This window comes from Panthera pardus, unplaced genomic scaffold, assembly GCF_024362965.1.
Source record: "Panthera pardus isolate Hobbes unplaced genomic scaffold, ASM2436296v1 HiC_scaffold_9, whole genome shotgun sequence".
NCBI lineage: Eukaryota > Metazoa > Chordata > Mammalia > Carnivora > Felidae > Panthera > Panthera pardus.
The window spans coordinates 1,708,698-1,724,550 of NW_026527024.1; the positions used below are offsets into that span (position 1 = coordinate 1,708,698).

The window sequence follows — 15,853 nt, forward strand, 5'->3', positions numbered from 1 at the left end:
TTGGGAGGTGTGTGTGTCTCTTTGTTTAAATATTTGCTCACAGAAGGTTATAATACAGTAGGATGTTAAATTCATAATGGAACTTTGGCTAAAATTCCAATAATGAAAACAGTAGATGCAAAGTGTATGCACATTCTACAGTGAAACCAAATCTATCTCAATCTGAGTGACTATTTCCTTTTTTTTTTTTGAAAATTATTACTTCTTTTTAAAATTTTCATTCCTTAGTTAGCATATAGTACAATAATTATTTCAGGAATAGAATCCAGTGACTCATCTCCTATATATAACACCCAGTGCTCATCCCAACAAGTGTCTTCCTTAATGCCCTTTACCCATTTAGCCCATACCCCCATCCACAACCCCTCCAGAAACCCTCTGTTTGTTCTCCATATTTAAGAGTCTCTTAGGTTTTGTCCCTCTCCCTGTTTTTATATTATTTTTTGCTTCCCTTCCCTTATGTTCATCTGTTTTATATCTTAAATTCCACATATGAGTGAAGTCATATGATATTTGTCTTTCTCTGGTTGACTAATTTGACTTAGCATAATACCCTCTAATTCCAACCATGTTGCTGCAAATGGCAAGATTTCATTCTTTTTGATCACTGAGCAGCACTCCATTGTGTATATATACATCTTCTTTACCCATTCATCTGTTGGTGGATGGACATTTGGACTCTTTCCATACTTTGTCTATTGTCGATAGTGCTGCTATGAATATTAGGGTGCATGTGTCTGAAATTTATCCCTTGGATAAATACCTAGTAGTGCAATTGCTAGGTCATAGGGTAGTTCTACTTTTAATTTTTTGAGGAACCTCCATACTGTTTTCCAAGTGGCTGCACCAGCTCGCATTCCCACCAGCAGTGCAAAAGGGATCCTCTTTCTCCTCATCCTCACCAACATCTGTTGCCTGAGTTATTAATTTTAGCCATTGTGACTGGTGGTATTTCATTGTGGTTTTGGTTTGCATTTCACTGATAATGAGTAATGTGGAGCATTTTTCCATTTGTTATCCATCTGGATGTCTTCTTTTAAACAATTTTTAACGTATATTTATTTCAGAGAGAGAGCGAGAGAGAGTGTGAGCAGGGGAGGAGCAAAGACAGAGAGGCAGACACAGAATCTGAAGAGGGCTCCTGGTTCTGAACTGTCAGGACAGAGCCTGACACGGGGCTCAAACTCATGAACCATGAAATCATGACCTGAACCAAAGTCGGACGCTTAACCAACTGAGCCATGCAGGCACCCCTTTTTAGATGTCTTCTTTAGAAAAGTGTCTATTCATGTCTTTTTCCCATTTCTTCAGTGAATTATTTCTTTTTTGGGTGTTGAGTTTGATAAGTTCTTTATACGTTTTGGATCCTAACCCTTTATCTGATATGTCATTTACAAATATCCTCACCCATTTTGTCAGTTGACTTTTAGTTTCGCTGATTGTTTCCTTTGCCGTGCAGAAGCTTTTTATCTTGATGAGGCCCCAATAGTTTATTTTTGTTTTTGTTTCCCTGCCTCCAGAGACACATTGAGTAAGAAGTTGCTGCGGCCAAGTTCAAAGAGGTTTTTGCCTGCTTTTTCCTCTAGGATTTTGATGGCTCCCTGTCTTATGTTTAGGTCTTTCATCCGTATTGAGTTTATTTTTGTGTATGATGTATAAAAGTGGTCCAGTTTCCCCAACACCATTTCCTGAGGAGACTGTCCTTATTCCATTGCGTATTCTTTCCTACTTTGTAAAATATTGGTTGGCCGTATGTTTGTGGGTTCATTTCTGGGTTCTCTATCCTATTCCATTAATCTAAGTGTCTGTTTTGTGCCAGTATCATACTGTCTTGATTATTACAGTTTTATAATACATCTTGAAATCTGGAATTGTGATGCCTCCAGCTTTGCTTTTCTTTCTCAAGATTGCTTTGGCTATTCGGGGTCTTTTATGTTTCCATACACATTTTAGGATTGTTTGTTCCAGCTTTGTAAAAATGCTTGTGTTATTTTGTTAGGGATTGCATTGAATATGTAGATTGTTGAGGTACTATCAACATTTTAACAATATTTGTTCTTCCAATGCATGAACATGGAATATTTTTCCATTTTTTGTGTCTTCTTCAATTTCTTTCATAAGCTTTCTATAATTTTCAGTGTATAGATTTATCACCTCTTTGGTTAGATTTATTCCTAGGTATTTTATGGGTTTTGGTGCAATTGTAAATGGGATCGATTCCTTGATTTCTCTTTCTGTTGCTTCATAACTGGTGTATAGATATGCAATCGATTTCTGTGCATTGATTTTATATCCTGTGACTTTTTTTTATGTTTATTTATTTATTTATTATTTTTTTAATATATGAAATTTACTGTCAAATTGGCTTCCATACAACACCCAGTGCTCATCCCAAAAGGTGTCCTCCTCAATACCCATCACCCACCCTACCCTCCCTCCCACCCCCCATCAACCCTCAGTTTGTTCTCAGTTTTTAACAGTCTCTTATGCTTTGGCTCTCTCCCACTCTAACTTCTTTTTTTTTTCCTTTCCCTCCCCCATGGGTTTCTGTTACGTTTCTCAGGATTGAACTGGAGAGTGTGATGCTAAGTGAAATAAGCCATACAGAGAAAGACAGATACCATATGGTTTCACTCTTATGTGGATCCTGAGAAACGTGACTTTTGAATTCATAGATAAGTCCTAAGAATTCTTTGGAGGAATCTTTTGGGTTTTCCATATAGAGTATCATATCATCTGCAAAGAGTGAAAGTTTGATTTCCTCCTTGCCAATTTGGATGCCTTTTATTCCTTTGTGTTGTCTGATTGCTAAGGTTAGGGCTTCCAATACTGTGTTGAATAACACTAGCAATAGTGGACATCCTTGCCCTTCTCCTGACCTTAGGGAGAAAGCTCTCAGTTTTTCACCATTGAGGATGATATCAGCAGTGGGTCTTTTGTATATGGCTTTTATGATCTTGAGGTATGATTCTTCTATCCCTACTTTCTTGAGGGTTCTTATAAAGAAAGGATGCTGTATTGTGTCAAATGTTTTCTCTGCATCTATTGAGAGGGTCATGTGACTGTTTTCCTTTCTTTTATTGATGTGATGTATCACATTGATTGGTTTGTGGATATTGAACAAGGCCTGCATCCCAGGTATAAATCCCATGGATCGTACTGAATAATTATTCTAAAGTATTGTTGGGTCCAGTTGGCTAGTATCTTGTTGGGAATTTTCGCATCCATATTCACCAGGGAAATTGGTCTGTAGTTCTCGTTTTAGTGGGATCTTTGTCTGGTTTGGGAATCAAGATAATGAGTTTGAGTTTGGAAGCTTTCCTTCCATTTCTATTTTTTAGAAAAGCTTCAAAAGAATAAGTGTTAACTCTTCTTTAAATGTTTGGTAGAATTCCCCTGGAAAGCCCTACAGCCCTGGACTCTTGTTTGTAGGGAGATTTTTGATTACTAATTCAATTTCTTTACTGGCTATGGGTCTGTTCAAATTTTCTATTTCTTCTTATTTCAGTCTTGGTAGTTTATATGTTTCTAGGAATTTGTCCATTTCTTCCAGATGGCCCAATTTATTGGCATATAATTGTTCCTAATATTCGCCTATTATTGTTTGTATTTCTGCTGTGTTGGTTGTGATCTCTCCTTTTTCATTCTTGATTTTATTTATTTGCATTTTTTCCTTTTTCTTTTTGATCAAACTGGCTAAAGGTTTATCAATTTTGTTAATTCTTTCAAAGAACCAGCTTCTGGTTTCATTGATCTGTTCTACTGTTTTTTGTTTTTGTTTTTCATAGCATTGATTTCTGCTTTGCTCTTTATTATTTCCCATCTCCTGCTGGTTTGGGGTTTATTTGCTGTTCTCTTTCCAGTTGTTTAAGGTATAAGGTTAGGTTGTGTACCTGAGACCTTTCTTGCTTCTTTAGGAAGGCCTGGATTGCTATATACTTCCCTCTTATAACCACATTTGTTGAGTTTCAGAGGTTTTGGGCTGTGGTGTTATGTTCATTGGCTTCCATGTACTTTTAATCTCCTCTTTAACTTCTTGGTTAAGCCATTCATTCTTTAGCAGGACGTTCTTTACTCTCCAAGTATGTGTTGTCTTTCCAAATTTTTCCTTGTGGTTGATTTCGAGTTTCATAGTGCCGTAGTCTGAAAATATGCACGGTATGATCTCGATCTTTTTGTACTTGTTGAGGGCTGATTTGTGTCCCATATGTGATCTATTCTGGAGCATGTTCCATGTGCACTTGAGAAGAATGTGTATTCTGCTGCTTTGGGATGACATGTTCTGAATATATCTGTTAAGTCCACAGGTCCAGTGTGTCATTCAAAGCCACTGTTTCATTGGTTTTCTGCTTAGATGATCTGTTTATTGCTGTAAGTGGGGCGTTGAAGTCCCCTAATCTTATGGTATTATTATCAATGAGTTTCTTTATGGTTGTGATTAATTGGTTTCTATATTTGGGTGCTTTCATGGTGGAGGCACAAACGTTTACAATCGTTAGGTCTTCTTCGTGGATAGACCCCTTAATTACGATATAATGCCCTCCTTCATCTCTTGTTGCTGTCTTTATTTTGAAATCTAGATTGTCTGATATAAGGATGGCTACTCTGGCTTTCTTTTGTAGACCATTAGCATGATAGATGGTTCTCCATCCCCTTACTTTCTATCTGAAGGTTACTTTAGGTCTAAAATAGGTCTCTTGCAAACAGCATAAAGATGGATCTTGTTTTCTTATCCATTCTGTTACCCTATGTCTTTTGATTGGAACATTTAGACCACTGACATTTAGAGTGAGTACTGAAATTTATGAATTTATTGCCATTTTGTTGCCTGTAGAGTTTGAGTTTCTGGGGATGTTCTTTGGTCCTTTCTAGTCTTTGTTGCTTTTGGTCTTTTTTTGTTTTGGTTCATCTTTTCTCCCCTCAGATAATCCCACTTAAAATTTCTTGCAGGGCTGGTTTGGTAGTCGCAAACTTCTTTATTTTTCATTTGTCTGGGAAACTCTTTATCTCTCCTTCTATTTTGAATGACAGTCTTGCTGGATAAAGAATTCCTGGCTGCATATTTTTCTGATTCAGCACATCGAATATATCCTGCCACTCCTTATTGGCCTGCCAAGTTTCTGTGGATAAGTCTGCTGAGAACCACATCTGGCTTCCCATGTAGGTTAAGGACTTTTTTCCCTTGCTGATTTCATAATTCTTTCCTCGTCTGTGTATTTTGTGATTTGATTATGATAAGCCTTGTTGATCTTTGATTTTTGTTGAATCTAATGGGAGTTCTCTGTGCTTCCTGTATTTTGATGTCTGTGTCTTTCCCTAGGTTAGGAAAGTTTTCTGCAATGATTTGTTCACATAAATTTTCTACCCCTTTTTCTCTCTCATCTACTGGGGCCCCTATTATTCAGATGTTTTTCCTCTTTAATAAGTCTCTGAGTTCTCTAAATCTTATATCATACTCTTTTGCCTTCGTTTCCCTCTTTTTTTTTTTCCTGCTTCATTATTCAACAGAAGTTTGGCCTCCACATCGCTGATTTGCTACTCTGCTTCATCCATCCTTGCCGCCGTGGCAACCACTTGAGATGTATCTCAGTTCTAGCATTTTTAATTTAGTACTGACAAATTTTAATTCTTTTATCTCAACAGAAAGGGATTCTATGCTTTTTTAAGCTTCAGCTAGTATTCATACGATCAAGATTCTAAATTTTGGTTCAGACATTTTGCTTATATCCGTGTTAAGTCCCTGGCTGTCATTGTTTCCTGTTCTTTTTTGGGGGTGAATTCCTTTGTTTAGGAAGAAAAGGATTAATAAAAGAAAAACTAAAAATTAAAAACAATACAAAAATATCACATAAAGGATGTTAGGTCCTAAGTGTGTTTTGGTCTGATTGTTGAAAAGAGCTTGATGTAACAGAGGAAAAGGGGAAAGAAAAGAAAAGAAAAAGAAGGGGAAAAAAGTAGGAAACATTTGAAAATATTTTTTATAAAGAATACAATAAAATTGAATAAAATGAAATTATGAAAGTAAAATAGAATAAAAATTTACAAAAGAAGTAAAAAATGCAGTAGAAAATTTTAAGGAAAATATTTTTATAAAAATGGAAAATAAAAATAATTTTTTTCTTTCTATACTCAAGAACAAGAAAGGAAGAGAAAAAAATATTAAATAAATGGATCAGCAAACAGAATGAAATATGAATGAAATTACATCCAGTTTCCCCTAGAAGTTGAACTATGGAGCACTTTATAGTCCAGAGAATACACTAAGCAGGTGGAGAGACTTGTTGTAGTCCTCCAGAGCTTTGTTAGCGCAGTTGGATGGGGCTTGGTGTAATGGCTCTGTTCTCCACTGTATGGCGCTGCTAGGGTTACTGGTGTGGATCATTGTGGCATGTGTATGCGTGAATGCGCATGCATGGGAGAGGTGTAAATGGCGTCACCCAGGTACCCAGTCTCCAGCATCAGAACTCTGTGCTCTCACCCACGGGCAAACATGCAACCGTCCTTTGTCTCCAGCTTCCATCCACTCCCCACTTCTACACTATCCATGACCAAGCAATCAAGTGGCACCTCCCTTCTGAATTTTATCTCAGATAGAGCTGTGTTTCCAAACTCCTCACTTCTGAGGGCCCTGGGGCTTGAACCCACTCTGGTCCTCTGTGGAAGTGTCTTGCCAAGCAATGGCCAGGTGCTGGTGGCTCCTGGGAACGTTTGTGTGGTGGCGCTACTGCAGATGCCCAGAGACTACTACTGCCAACCTGCCCCACAAAATTTTCACGTGATCATGTAGCAGCAGCGTCTCAGAGATTATGGCAAATCACAACATACATGTGGTGCCAGACTTCACCACCCTTAACGCCCTTGTTCCAACACCAGCAAATAGCTGTTCTCTGAAGTCTGCTGGGACTTTTGACTGTGGGTAGGCCACACGGCCTCTACCAAATGTCCTCTTATCAAGGTAACCACCTCTCACCATGTGGCCTGAGGAGACCTCAGACCTCGCTGTCTGCTCCTAGGGATTCGCCCTCCCCACCACAGCATCGCCAAGTATTGAGCTGCAGAGTTTCCAACTCTGTGTTCCCCTGTTTATAGAGTCCCCCTTAATGGTATTGAAACTCTGCTTTATCCTTTCTGTTTCCTGGTCAGTCCCTTATGGGTGTTTCCACTCTTTCTCTTTCTCTCCAGCTGCTTTTGGGGGGAGTATTTTCCTGAACTCTACCCCCTGTATCTGTCCTTCTCTACACAAGCAAAAACAACTCCCTACCCTCCTTGGGTTCTCTCTCCCCAAATCACCTTTCTGTGCCTCGTACCTGCCAAGTTCTGTGGCTCAAGTTATGCAGATTGTTGTATTAATCCTCAGGTACATTTTCTGGGTGTGCAAAAATGCTTTGGTGCTTATCTACCTATATTTCAGGGTCAAGAGAAGCAGAAAACTTCCATGCTACCCTGACATCTTGGCCCTTCTCCTGAGCGACTATTTCTAAAGGGATTGTGAGCTTCTTTGTGTTGTGCTTCTCTTATCCTCAAGATTAACTAAAAGTACAGTCTAAATCTATGTGTGTTGAGGAAAACTGGGAGAGATATATGTCCCTTCGGGCAAAATGGGTTTGGACATGGAGAAGCCAATTTCAAGATGGCAGAGCAAGGAGAGTTTCCATAAATGACATATGACTACTAGAACATATTGGTACAACATGTAAATGTGCTTTGGGAAATGCTATAATGGATTATGTGAGAAGGACCAAGTAGAAAAGTAGAAAAGGGATAAAGACCCTCCTACTGCTATCCATATATTAAAAGGAATTTTTGCTCTAGGAATACCAGAAAGGCCTCTGCAGCCTTGGTTACACATAATTTCTATCAGTGCATAATGAATGAATCCAAGGAGAATGTGGTGTTTGACTGGCAGAGGGTTTAAGGATGTGGCTGGGAACTTCCAAGGAAAAGGAGGAGAAATATCTTGAGGGTAGACCAAGACTAGTTCCAAAATCATCTTGAACTTTACCAAAAAGTGAAACTCACCCCTGTGTTCTTAGAATAGGTAGCAAAAGTGGATTGCCTGGGAGGCTCAGTCAGTTGAACATCCTACTCTTGGTTTCAGCTCTGGTCATGATCTCATGGTTTGTGGGTTCAACCCTGCATTGGGTTCTGCACTGATGTGTGGAGCCTGCTTTGGATTCTCTTGATCTCTGCCTCTCCCCTGCTAAAGCTCTCTCAAATAAATCAATAAATACATTTTAAAGAAAATAATAAAGAAAATTATAGCAAAGATGTTTTCCAAGAAAAAGAGCACTCCAATTTTATAGAAATATGAGAGAACAGAAAATTTTTATTATAACAACAACAAACAAATAATTCAACTGGGAGGGGGCGGTATGTGCAGTAAGTAATAAAGGTCTGAGGTGATGGAGGTGAAGTGGCAACAGTTAGTTTCACATGAAAAGGAGAGAACTGGTTATTCAGCAAATATGTTGCATTGAAGTCAAAGAGTTGCTGTAGATATATCTGAATACAGCAAACAGTTCTTTTCTGTGTTGAATCTCTGTCTTTCAACTGCTCTTTCTGGCATTTCACTTAGTTGAGTTCTGAGAGGTGTATTTTCCAAACAACTCTTTGTTCTTCAGTGGGCAGCTTATAAGGAACAATTTGAATCCTTCTGTAAAACTGTTACTAAATAAATTTCCATTCATCTGGAAAGAATTCTATAAGCCTCTCCATCAATAGATTATCCAACACAAAGAACTAATCTTTCTTTTTTTATTTTGTATTTATTTATTTAAATTTATTTATTTTTGAGAGACAGAGAGAGACAGAGCACAAGTGGGGGAGGGACAGAGAGAGAAGGAGACACAGAATCTGAAGCAGGCTCCAGGCTCTGAGCTGTCAGCACAGAGCCCCACGTGGGGCTCGAACTCACAACCATGAGATCATGACCTGATCTGAAGTCGGACACTTAACCGACTAAGCCAGGCAGGCACCCCAAAGAACCAATCTTTCTAAAAAACTGTATGGGGAAGGTGATCACTGTGTCCCAAAGGCAAAAACAAGTGAGTAGAAGTCACAGAGGGAGAGGGTACACCAATCTAGAAAGAATCTAGATTTTATTCAGGATAAATAGGTAAAGTTTGGGGTCATCTTCTTAGAAGAGGATCAATATGTTCTCTGGAGTTCCACAAATTGAGAATTTGTCCCTCCCCTGTTAAGTCAATCAAATATCTACCAATCGCCAACAGTGAACCTGATTATACCCCTTAGTCTTGAGAGTCTGAGAGACAGAAGGAAGAGTGCTCCAAGGTTGGTGAATGAGTTGGGGGATGAGGGGTTGGGGAGGGCCAGCACAAAATGGGTAGGAAATAAGGAGATCTTCTCATTCAAGTTAATCTTCCATAAACAGGTGAAAGAAAAAAAACAAAAGCCTTCTTCAGTGCTCCTATGATAAATTCAAGTAGTCAACATTGACTCTCAATTTGATAACTGGAATTTTGTTGCTTTAGGACATAGAAAACCTCTTTCTCTGCCAATTCTCTCTCCATGTTTTGCTTCATTTCTGTCACTCCAGTTTATCTTCCAGCTTTCTGGCTTTGTCTTCAAACTCCCTTCTTAGCTGCACCCTCTGTCTCTCTAGCTCTGCTCTGTAAAGTTTTTGCATCACTTGTATTTGTTTCTGAATTTCCTCTTCAGCTTTTTGGTACATCTTATTAGTGTAGCATCTTCCTTCATGCTCAGCCACCACTCACTGGACCAGGGCCAGCAGCTGGTTTCTCTGGGCCTCCTGCTCAGCTTCTGTCACCAGATTGTTGAAAATGCAGTAGCGATCACTAAACTTCCCCACCAGCTCTTGGATACCTTCTGGTGTTTCCTTTAAGTATTCATGGAAATTGATGCCATCCAAGTCATCTTTCCGGGTGAATAAGAGAATCATGTATCTCCTAGCTCTGAGTCCAAACATTTGCAGGATCTTTTCCATGGCCTTGTGCTCTTCCTGCATGTACCGGCCCAGCAGGACCACCAGGAGCAGAGCATGAGGCCCTGGGGAGGTCAGGAAGATGCAGGGAGCAATCTCCTTGCAGGTGTCAGCATCCTGTGCCTCGGTGTCAAAAATGACAGGCATATCCATGGCCACAATTTCTCTTCCCTGCCACCTGCTGCTCCCTTTGTTACAGGTCTTGGTGACTGATGCCGCAATGCTGGAATGAAACACTTTCTCTCTGAGGATGCTGTTGCCTGTGACACTTTTCCCTGCTCCAGTCTTACCCACTAAGACAAGTCTCAGCTGTGAAGCTCTTCCATCTTGGTCTCTAAGCCCTGGTACATCAAGAAACAAAAGCCATAGCATTAGGATGGACCTCCAGCTGCTTCCTTATAGGGCCCCCCATTTCACCTCACACACACCCCTCCTCTGTTGCCCCAGGGTCCCCTCCCATAAATGACTGCTGCACTCCCAGGAACTCTATAGAAGGCTTCTAAAGAAGCCTATTCGAAGTCTATAGAAAGCTTGAAGTTCTCTTGCAATACTTGGGGAATGCCCAAGTACTTTCCAGGATTTCCTGGAGCTTCTAACTCTTCCTGGGTAAGAGATTTTTCTGTGGGCTCTAAGTAGCTCACAGAAGAGGAAACAAAATATTGTAGTTTAAGAAGAGAATTCTGAGCTGCTGCTGCTGGTAGTTGTTCCTCATAAGAGCAATGCAGCAAGTAACACAAAATTTGACTTTGGGGCATCTCAGTGGGAGACCCCTGCCACACCATTTTTATTCAAAATGGAAATTTTCTTCTGCCATTAAGAAGCCAGCCAGGGGGGTTACACAGGCCAACACAACCTTGCAGGGTAAAAGGGATGCTTGTGTGGAAAGACAAAGTGTCTTTTTCTATTTCGTGTGTGCAACCACCCTGTCAGGGATTGTGACATGAGAGAGAACAATATAATTTATATTTAAAGTTAAAAACCTTCGCTTAGAATCCAGTGAAGCTTTTATATTCTAAATTAAGTCATTAAAGAATTATAGCCAGAAAATACCGACATTTCTCTAAGGTTATTACAAAATCTCTTGATACACAAAAAATTAAAGAAACGGAGCACCTGGGTGGCTCAGTCGATTGAGCATTGGACTCTTGATATCGGCTCAGGACATGATCCCAGAATTGTTGGGTTGAGTACCACATCAGGCTGCATGCTGAGCAGGAAGTCTGCTTAAGATTATCTCTCTCTTTCTCTCTTTGTCTCCCTCTTCCTCTCTTCTCCGTCTCTGTTTCTTAAAAATATGGAGGGGCACCTGGGTGGGTCTGTCGGTTGAGTGCTGGACTTCTACTTAGGTCATGATCCCGCTATTTATGGGTTCCAGTCTAGCTTTGGGCTCTGTGCTGACATCTCAGAGCCTGGTGCCTGTATCCAATTCTGCGTGTCCCTCTCCTTCTTTTTGCCCTTCCCATGCTCATTCTCTCTCTCTCTCTCTCTCTCTCTCTCTCTCTCTCTCACACACACACACACACACACACACACAAATGAATAATTTTTTTAATTTTTAATGAGAGAAAAAAAGGATACAGTTGAGTGCATTAGTAGAGTTATACTTTCTTAGCTTCACTAGATTAAGCATATTCTACTTCCTAGGACAGTTGACAGGTAATCCCAGCTCAGCATAACAATTCTCACATTTTTCAGAATAACTGTGCCTTAAGTTAAACAACAAATCATCTATATAGCTCTTCTGCATTTCTTTTCAGTAATTCATTGCATATCTCTTCACTGTCTCTATATGGTCCCCATCTTCAGGATTTATAAAGCACAGAACCACCCTCGACCCAGGTGGAAGATAAGAGTGAATCATATTTGAAAGCCTGTTTCTCCAAGGAGGCAGACCCTGCCAGAACAGCCCTTGAGTGAGGCTGATTCCTGAATGGGAATCCTGTATTATAGCCATCCATCTCTCCGTGAACATAATGCATATGTTATGACACTCACAACATTAGAGACACTACTATAAACTGCATTTATTTGTCAGAGACAGCAACAGCATTGATCCAGTCCCTTAGACCCAAAATCTAGCAACTGCCCTCGATTCTTCCCTTCCCTTCCCTTCCCTTGCTCTCCCTTTCCTTTCCATATCAGCACATTCTCTGAGCTCCACCTGCAAATCTGTCTACTTTTCTCTCTCCACTTTGAAGGCCATCACACTAGCTCCCACTACAATCAGAATCCAGACCTCCAGAGTCTCCCAGCTGGTCTCTCTGCTTCCATTTGGTCCCCTTCCATCTACTCTGTCAATTGGAATACTCTTTTTAAAATGCCAATGGAGCAGAGAAGAGATATTGCAGAAGCTCCAGCTCTGGGTTCCACAAAATCTGTAGTTGGTCCCCACCTCCTTCCAAGGATTATTAGCAAAACCATCCCCAATGCAGAGTCCACACATGCTAACCAGATCCCTGGCCTGAGACAGGTAGATTTCCAGAAACCGAGAACACTGAATACAGAATGGCTAAGATTATCAAAGGAAACATGTGGATGGGAGTTCAGATTATTATTTAGTTAGAATCCCTATGCAAGACTCCAACTTTGGGACAGCCTGAGGGCATCTCCCTAGCGAGGAGGAGTAGGGAAATCACGGGAGGAGAACCAGAAAGGCGTTTTACCCAGAGAGAGTGGACAGGGTGGACAGGAAAGAAAAAGCAGAGGAGATGAAGAGGAGATCAGATACTGGGGTGGAAACATTTTGCTCCAGCCGGATGAGGGCTGGCTGTCAGCACAAGAGAACCCCTCTACTCGCTGTCCTCCCCCAGCCCAGCCCGGAAGGACTGGATCTCACTGATCTCACCGCAGCTGTTCCTGGGGTCACCGGGGCTGCAGCACGGACCGCTGTTAGAGGTTGCCATTCAATGTGAATTCCTGCCATAGAGAAACATAATGTGTGGTTTTAGGGAGGTGGACGGTACTGGAAGCCTCAACCTCGTGTAGCCAACAGTTTCTTCTCTTCTGCACACTTGCCACTTGGTTTCCCTGCCCTATTTCCCAAGGCTTCTCTGCTCTCCACATTTGGGCTCATCTTCAGATTGTTCCCTTTTCTCCACACAATCATGCACTTCTGGTGGTCTGTTAGCACTCCTTCAGGGTGGCCTTCCCCTGGGATGCTGAGGATTTACTGACAGACCCCTTCCACTCCCCTTAAGAAGCCAGACTTGCCTAAACACGCATTCTTTGCTAATAAATTCCTTTCTTTGTCTTCTCATTTAATGCCCTCTCCCTGCCTTTAAAGACATTTCTTCTGTAGCTCAGTGGAGAGCCCCCCTATTTGCAAGATGAGATGCTGCCTGATTCATGAATCTTCCATAAAACCAATTTTCTTCCTGAATAGTGTTTCCTAACAAAATTACTGGAGAAAACTTTGACAAGGACAGGCTGAAAATGCTAGTTGTTCAGGACAGGCTCCTCTGATGGGAAGTTCTTGCATTCACATGACTCCTGAAACAGAATGCTACAGGCACCAGTGACTGTCACAACAAAGTTTATTGGAATGAGAGGCAAGGCCGACCGATCGGGACCAACACTCTTTATCAGAGTGCGGCTTCGAACAGCCGGGGTACAGAGTTTTTATAGCTGATTACATCGTTTTATCATCACCTGGGAACAAAACAGAGAAATAGTTCCCAGATGAGTTAGAAACAGTTCCCAGATGAGTTAGAAACAGTTCCCGGATGAGGTGATTATTTTAGACTTTCTGCCATTAAGTTGCAACCAGTGGATCTCCTTGACCCTACCTCTGATGCTCTTTTCTTTGAACTTTTGTTTCCTTCATTGGTGAAGCCTAATTTACAAGAGTAAAGCAAGGCTGTTATCTCTTAACTTTCAGTGTCAGAACAAAGCTGTTATTCTTCAAGCTACAGTGTCAACACAAAGCTGTTATCTCTCAAGCTACACGTTAGCCCTACACTACAATTTCACCCTTACAAAGTCATCAAAACAATGTACAACACTGTGAGCAAGACAGACTTCTCTTGTAAGAAGAGTTCTTTGTTTATCCTTTTAGAACAGGGAATAGGAAAGAGCTTTTTGTAAAGGGAGAAGAGAAATCACAGAATTTTTAAAAAGCATCTTTGGACACAAGTTGGTGTTGGTGATGGGTGTTAGGGAAGGGGAGGATAACAGAAATACCGAAACAAAAGTTATCTGGGTGTTTCTTAAGGTCCTTCTTCCAGCTTGTGGGCTCTCTATTCATTCTGGAGTGCTGTGCTGTGTATCCCAGCTCAGATGTCAAATCAAAAGACTGCACTTCTGGACATCCGGATGGCCAACAGGCACATGAAAAGATGCTCAACGTCGCTCCTCATCAGGGAAATACAAATCAAAACCACACTCAGATATCACCTCACGCCAGTCAGAGTGGCCAAAATGAAGAAATCAGGAGACTATAGATGCTGGCGAGGATGTGGAGAAACGGGAACCCTCTTGCACTGTTGGTGGGAATGCAAATTGGTGCAGCCACTCTGGAAAGCAGTGTGGAGGTTCCTCAGAAAATTAAAAATAGACATACCCTCTGAACCAGCAATAGCACTGCTAGGAATTTACCCAAGGAATACAGGAGTACTGATGCATAGGGGCACCTGTACCCCAATGTTTATAGCAGCATTCTCAACAGTAGCCAAATTATGGAAAGAGCCTAAATGTCCATCAACTGATGAATGGATAAAGAAATTGTGGTTTATATACACAATGGAGTACTACATGGCAATGAGAAAGAACGAAATCTGGCCCTTTGTAGCAACGTGGATGGAACTGGAGAGTGTGATGCTAAGTGAAATAAGCCATACAGAGAAAGACAGATACCATATGGTTTCACTCTTATGTGGATCCTGAGAAACTTAACAGAAACCCATGGGGGAGGGGAAGGAAAAAAAAAAGAGGTTAGAGTGGGAGAGAGCCAAAGCATAAGAGACTCTTAAAAACTGAGAACAAACTGAGGGTTGATGAGGGGTGGGAGGGAGGGGAGGGTGGGTGATGGGTATTGAGGAGGGCACCTTTTGGGATGAGCACTGGGTGTTGTATGGAAACCAATTTGACAATAAATTTCATATATTGAAAAAAAAAAGACTGCACTTCTGACAACACAAAGAAATAAAAGGCATCCAAATTGGCCAAGAGGAGGTCAAACTTACACTCTTCGCAGATGACATGATACTCTATATGGAAAACCCAAGAGATTCCATGAAAAAACTGCTAGAACTGATCGATGAATTCAGCTAAGTTGCAGGATATAAAATCAATGCACAGAAATTGGTTGCATTCCTATACACCAATAATGAAGAACAGAAAGAGAAATCAAGGAATTGATCCCATTTACCATTACACCAAAAACCATAAAATACCTAGGAATAAATCCAACCAAAGAGGTGAAAAATCTGTACACTGAAAACTAGAAAGTTTATGAAAAATGGAAAAAGATTCCATGCTCCTGGATAGGAAGAACAAATATTGTTGAAATGTCAATACTACCCAAAGCTATCTACATATTCAATTCAATACCTATTAAAATAACACCATCATTCCTCACAGAGCTAGAACAAACAATCCTAAAATTTGTATGGAACTAGAAAAGACCCTGAATAGCCAAATGAATCTTGAAAAAGAAAACCAAAGCTGGAGGCATCACACTCCCAGACTTCAAACTGTATTACAAACCTGTAATCATCAAGACAGTATGGTATTGGCACAAAAACAGACACTCAAATCAATGGAACAGAATAAAGAACCCAGAAATGGACCCACAAACGTATGGTCAACTAATCTTTGACAAAGCAGGAAAGAATATCCAATGGAATAAAGATAGCCTTGTCAGCAAGTGATACTGGGAAAACTGGACAGCGACAT

At 40.6% G+C, this 15,853-nt stretch overlaps 1 pseudogene; it reads right to left on the reverse strand.

Annotated features, from left to right (window-relative positions):
- Window positions 1-8,300: 8,300 nt before the first annotated feature.
- Window positions 8,301-13,162, reverse strand: LOC109252359 (GTPase IMAP family member 4-like; annotated as a pseudogene).
- Between the last annotated feature and the right edge of the window lie 2,691 nt (window positions 13,163-15,853).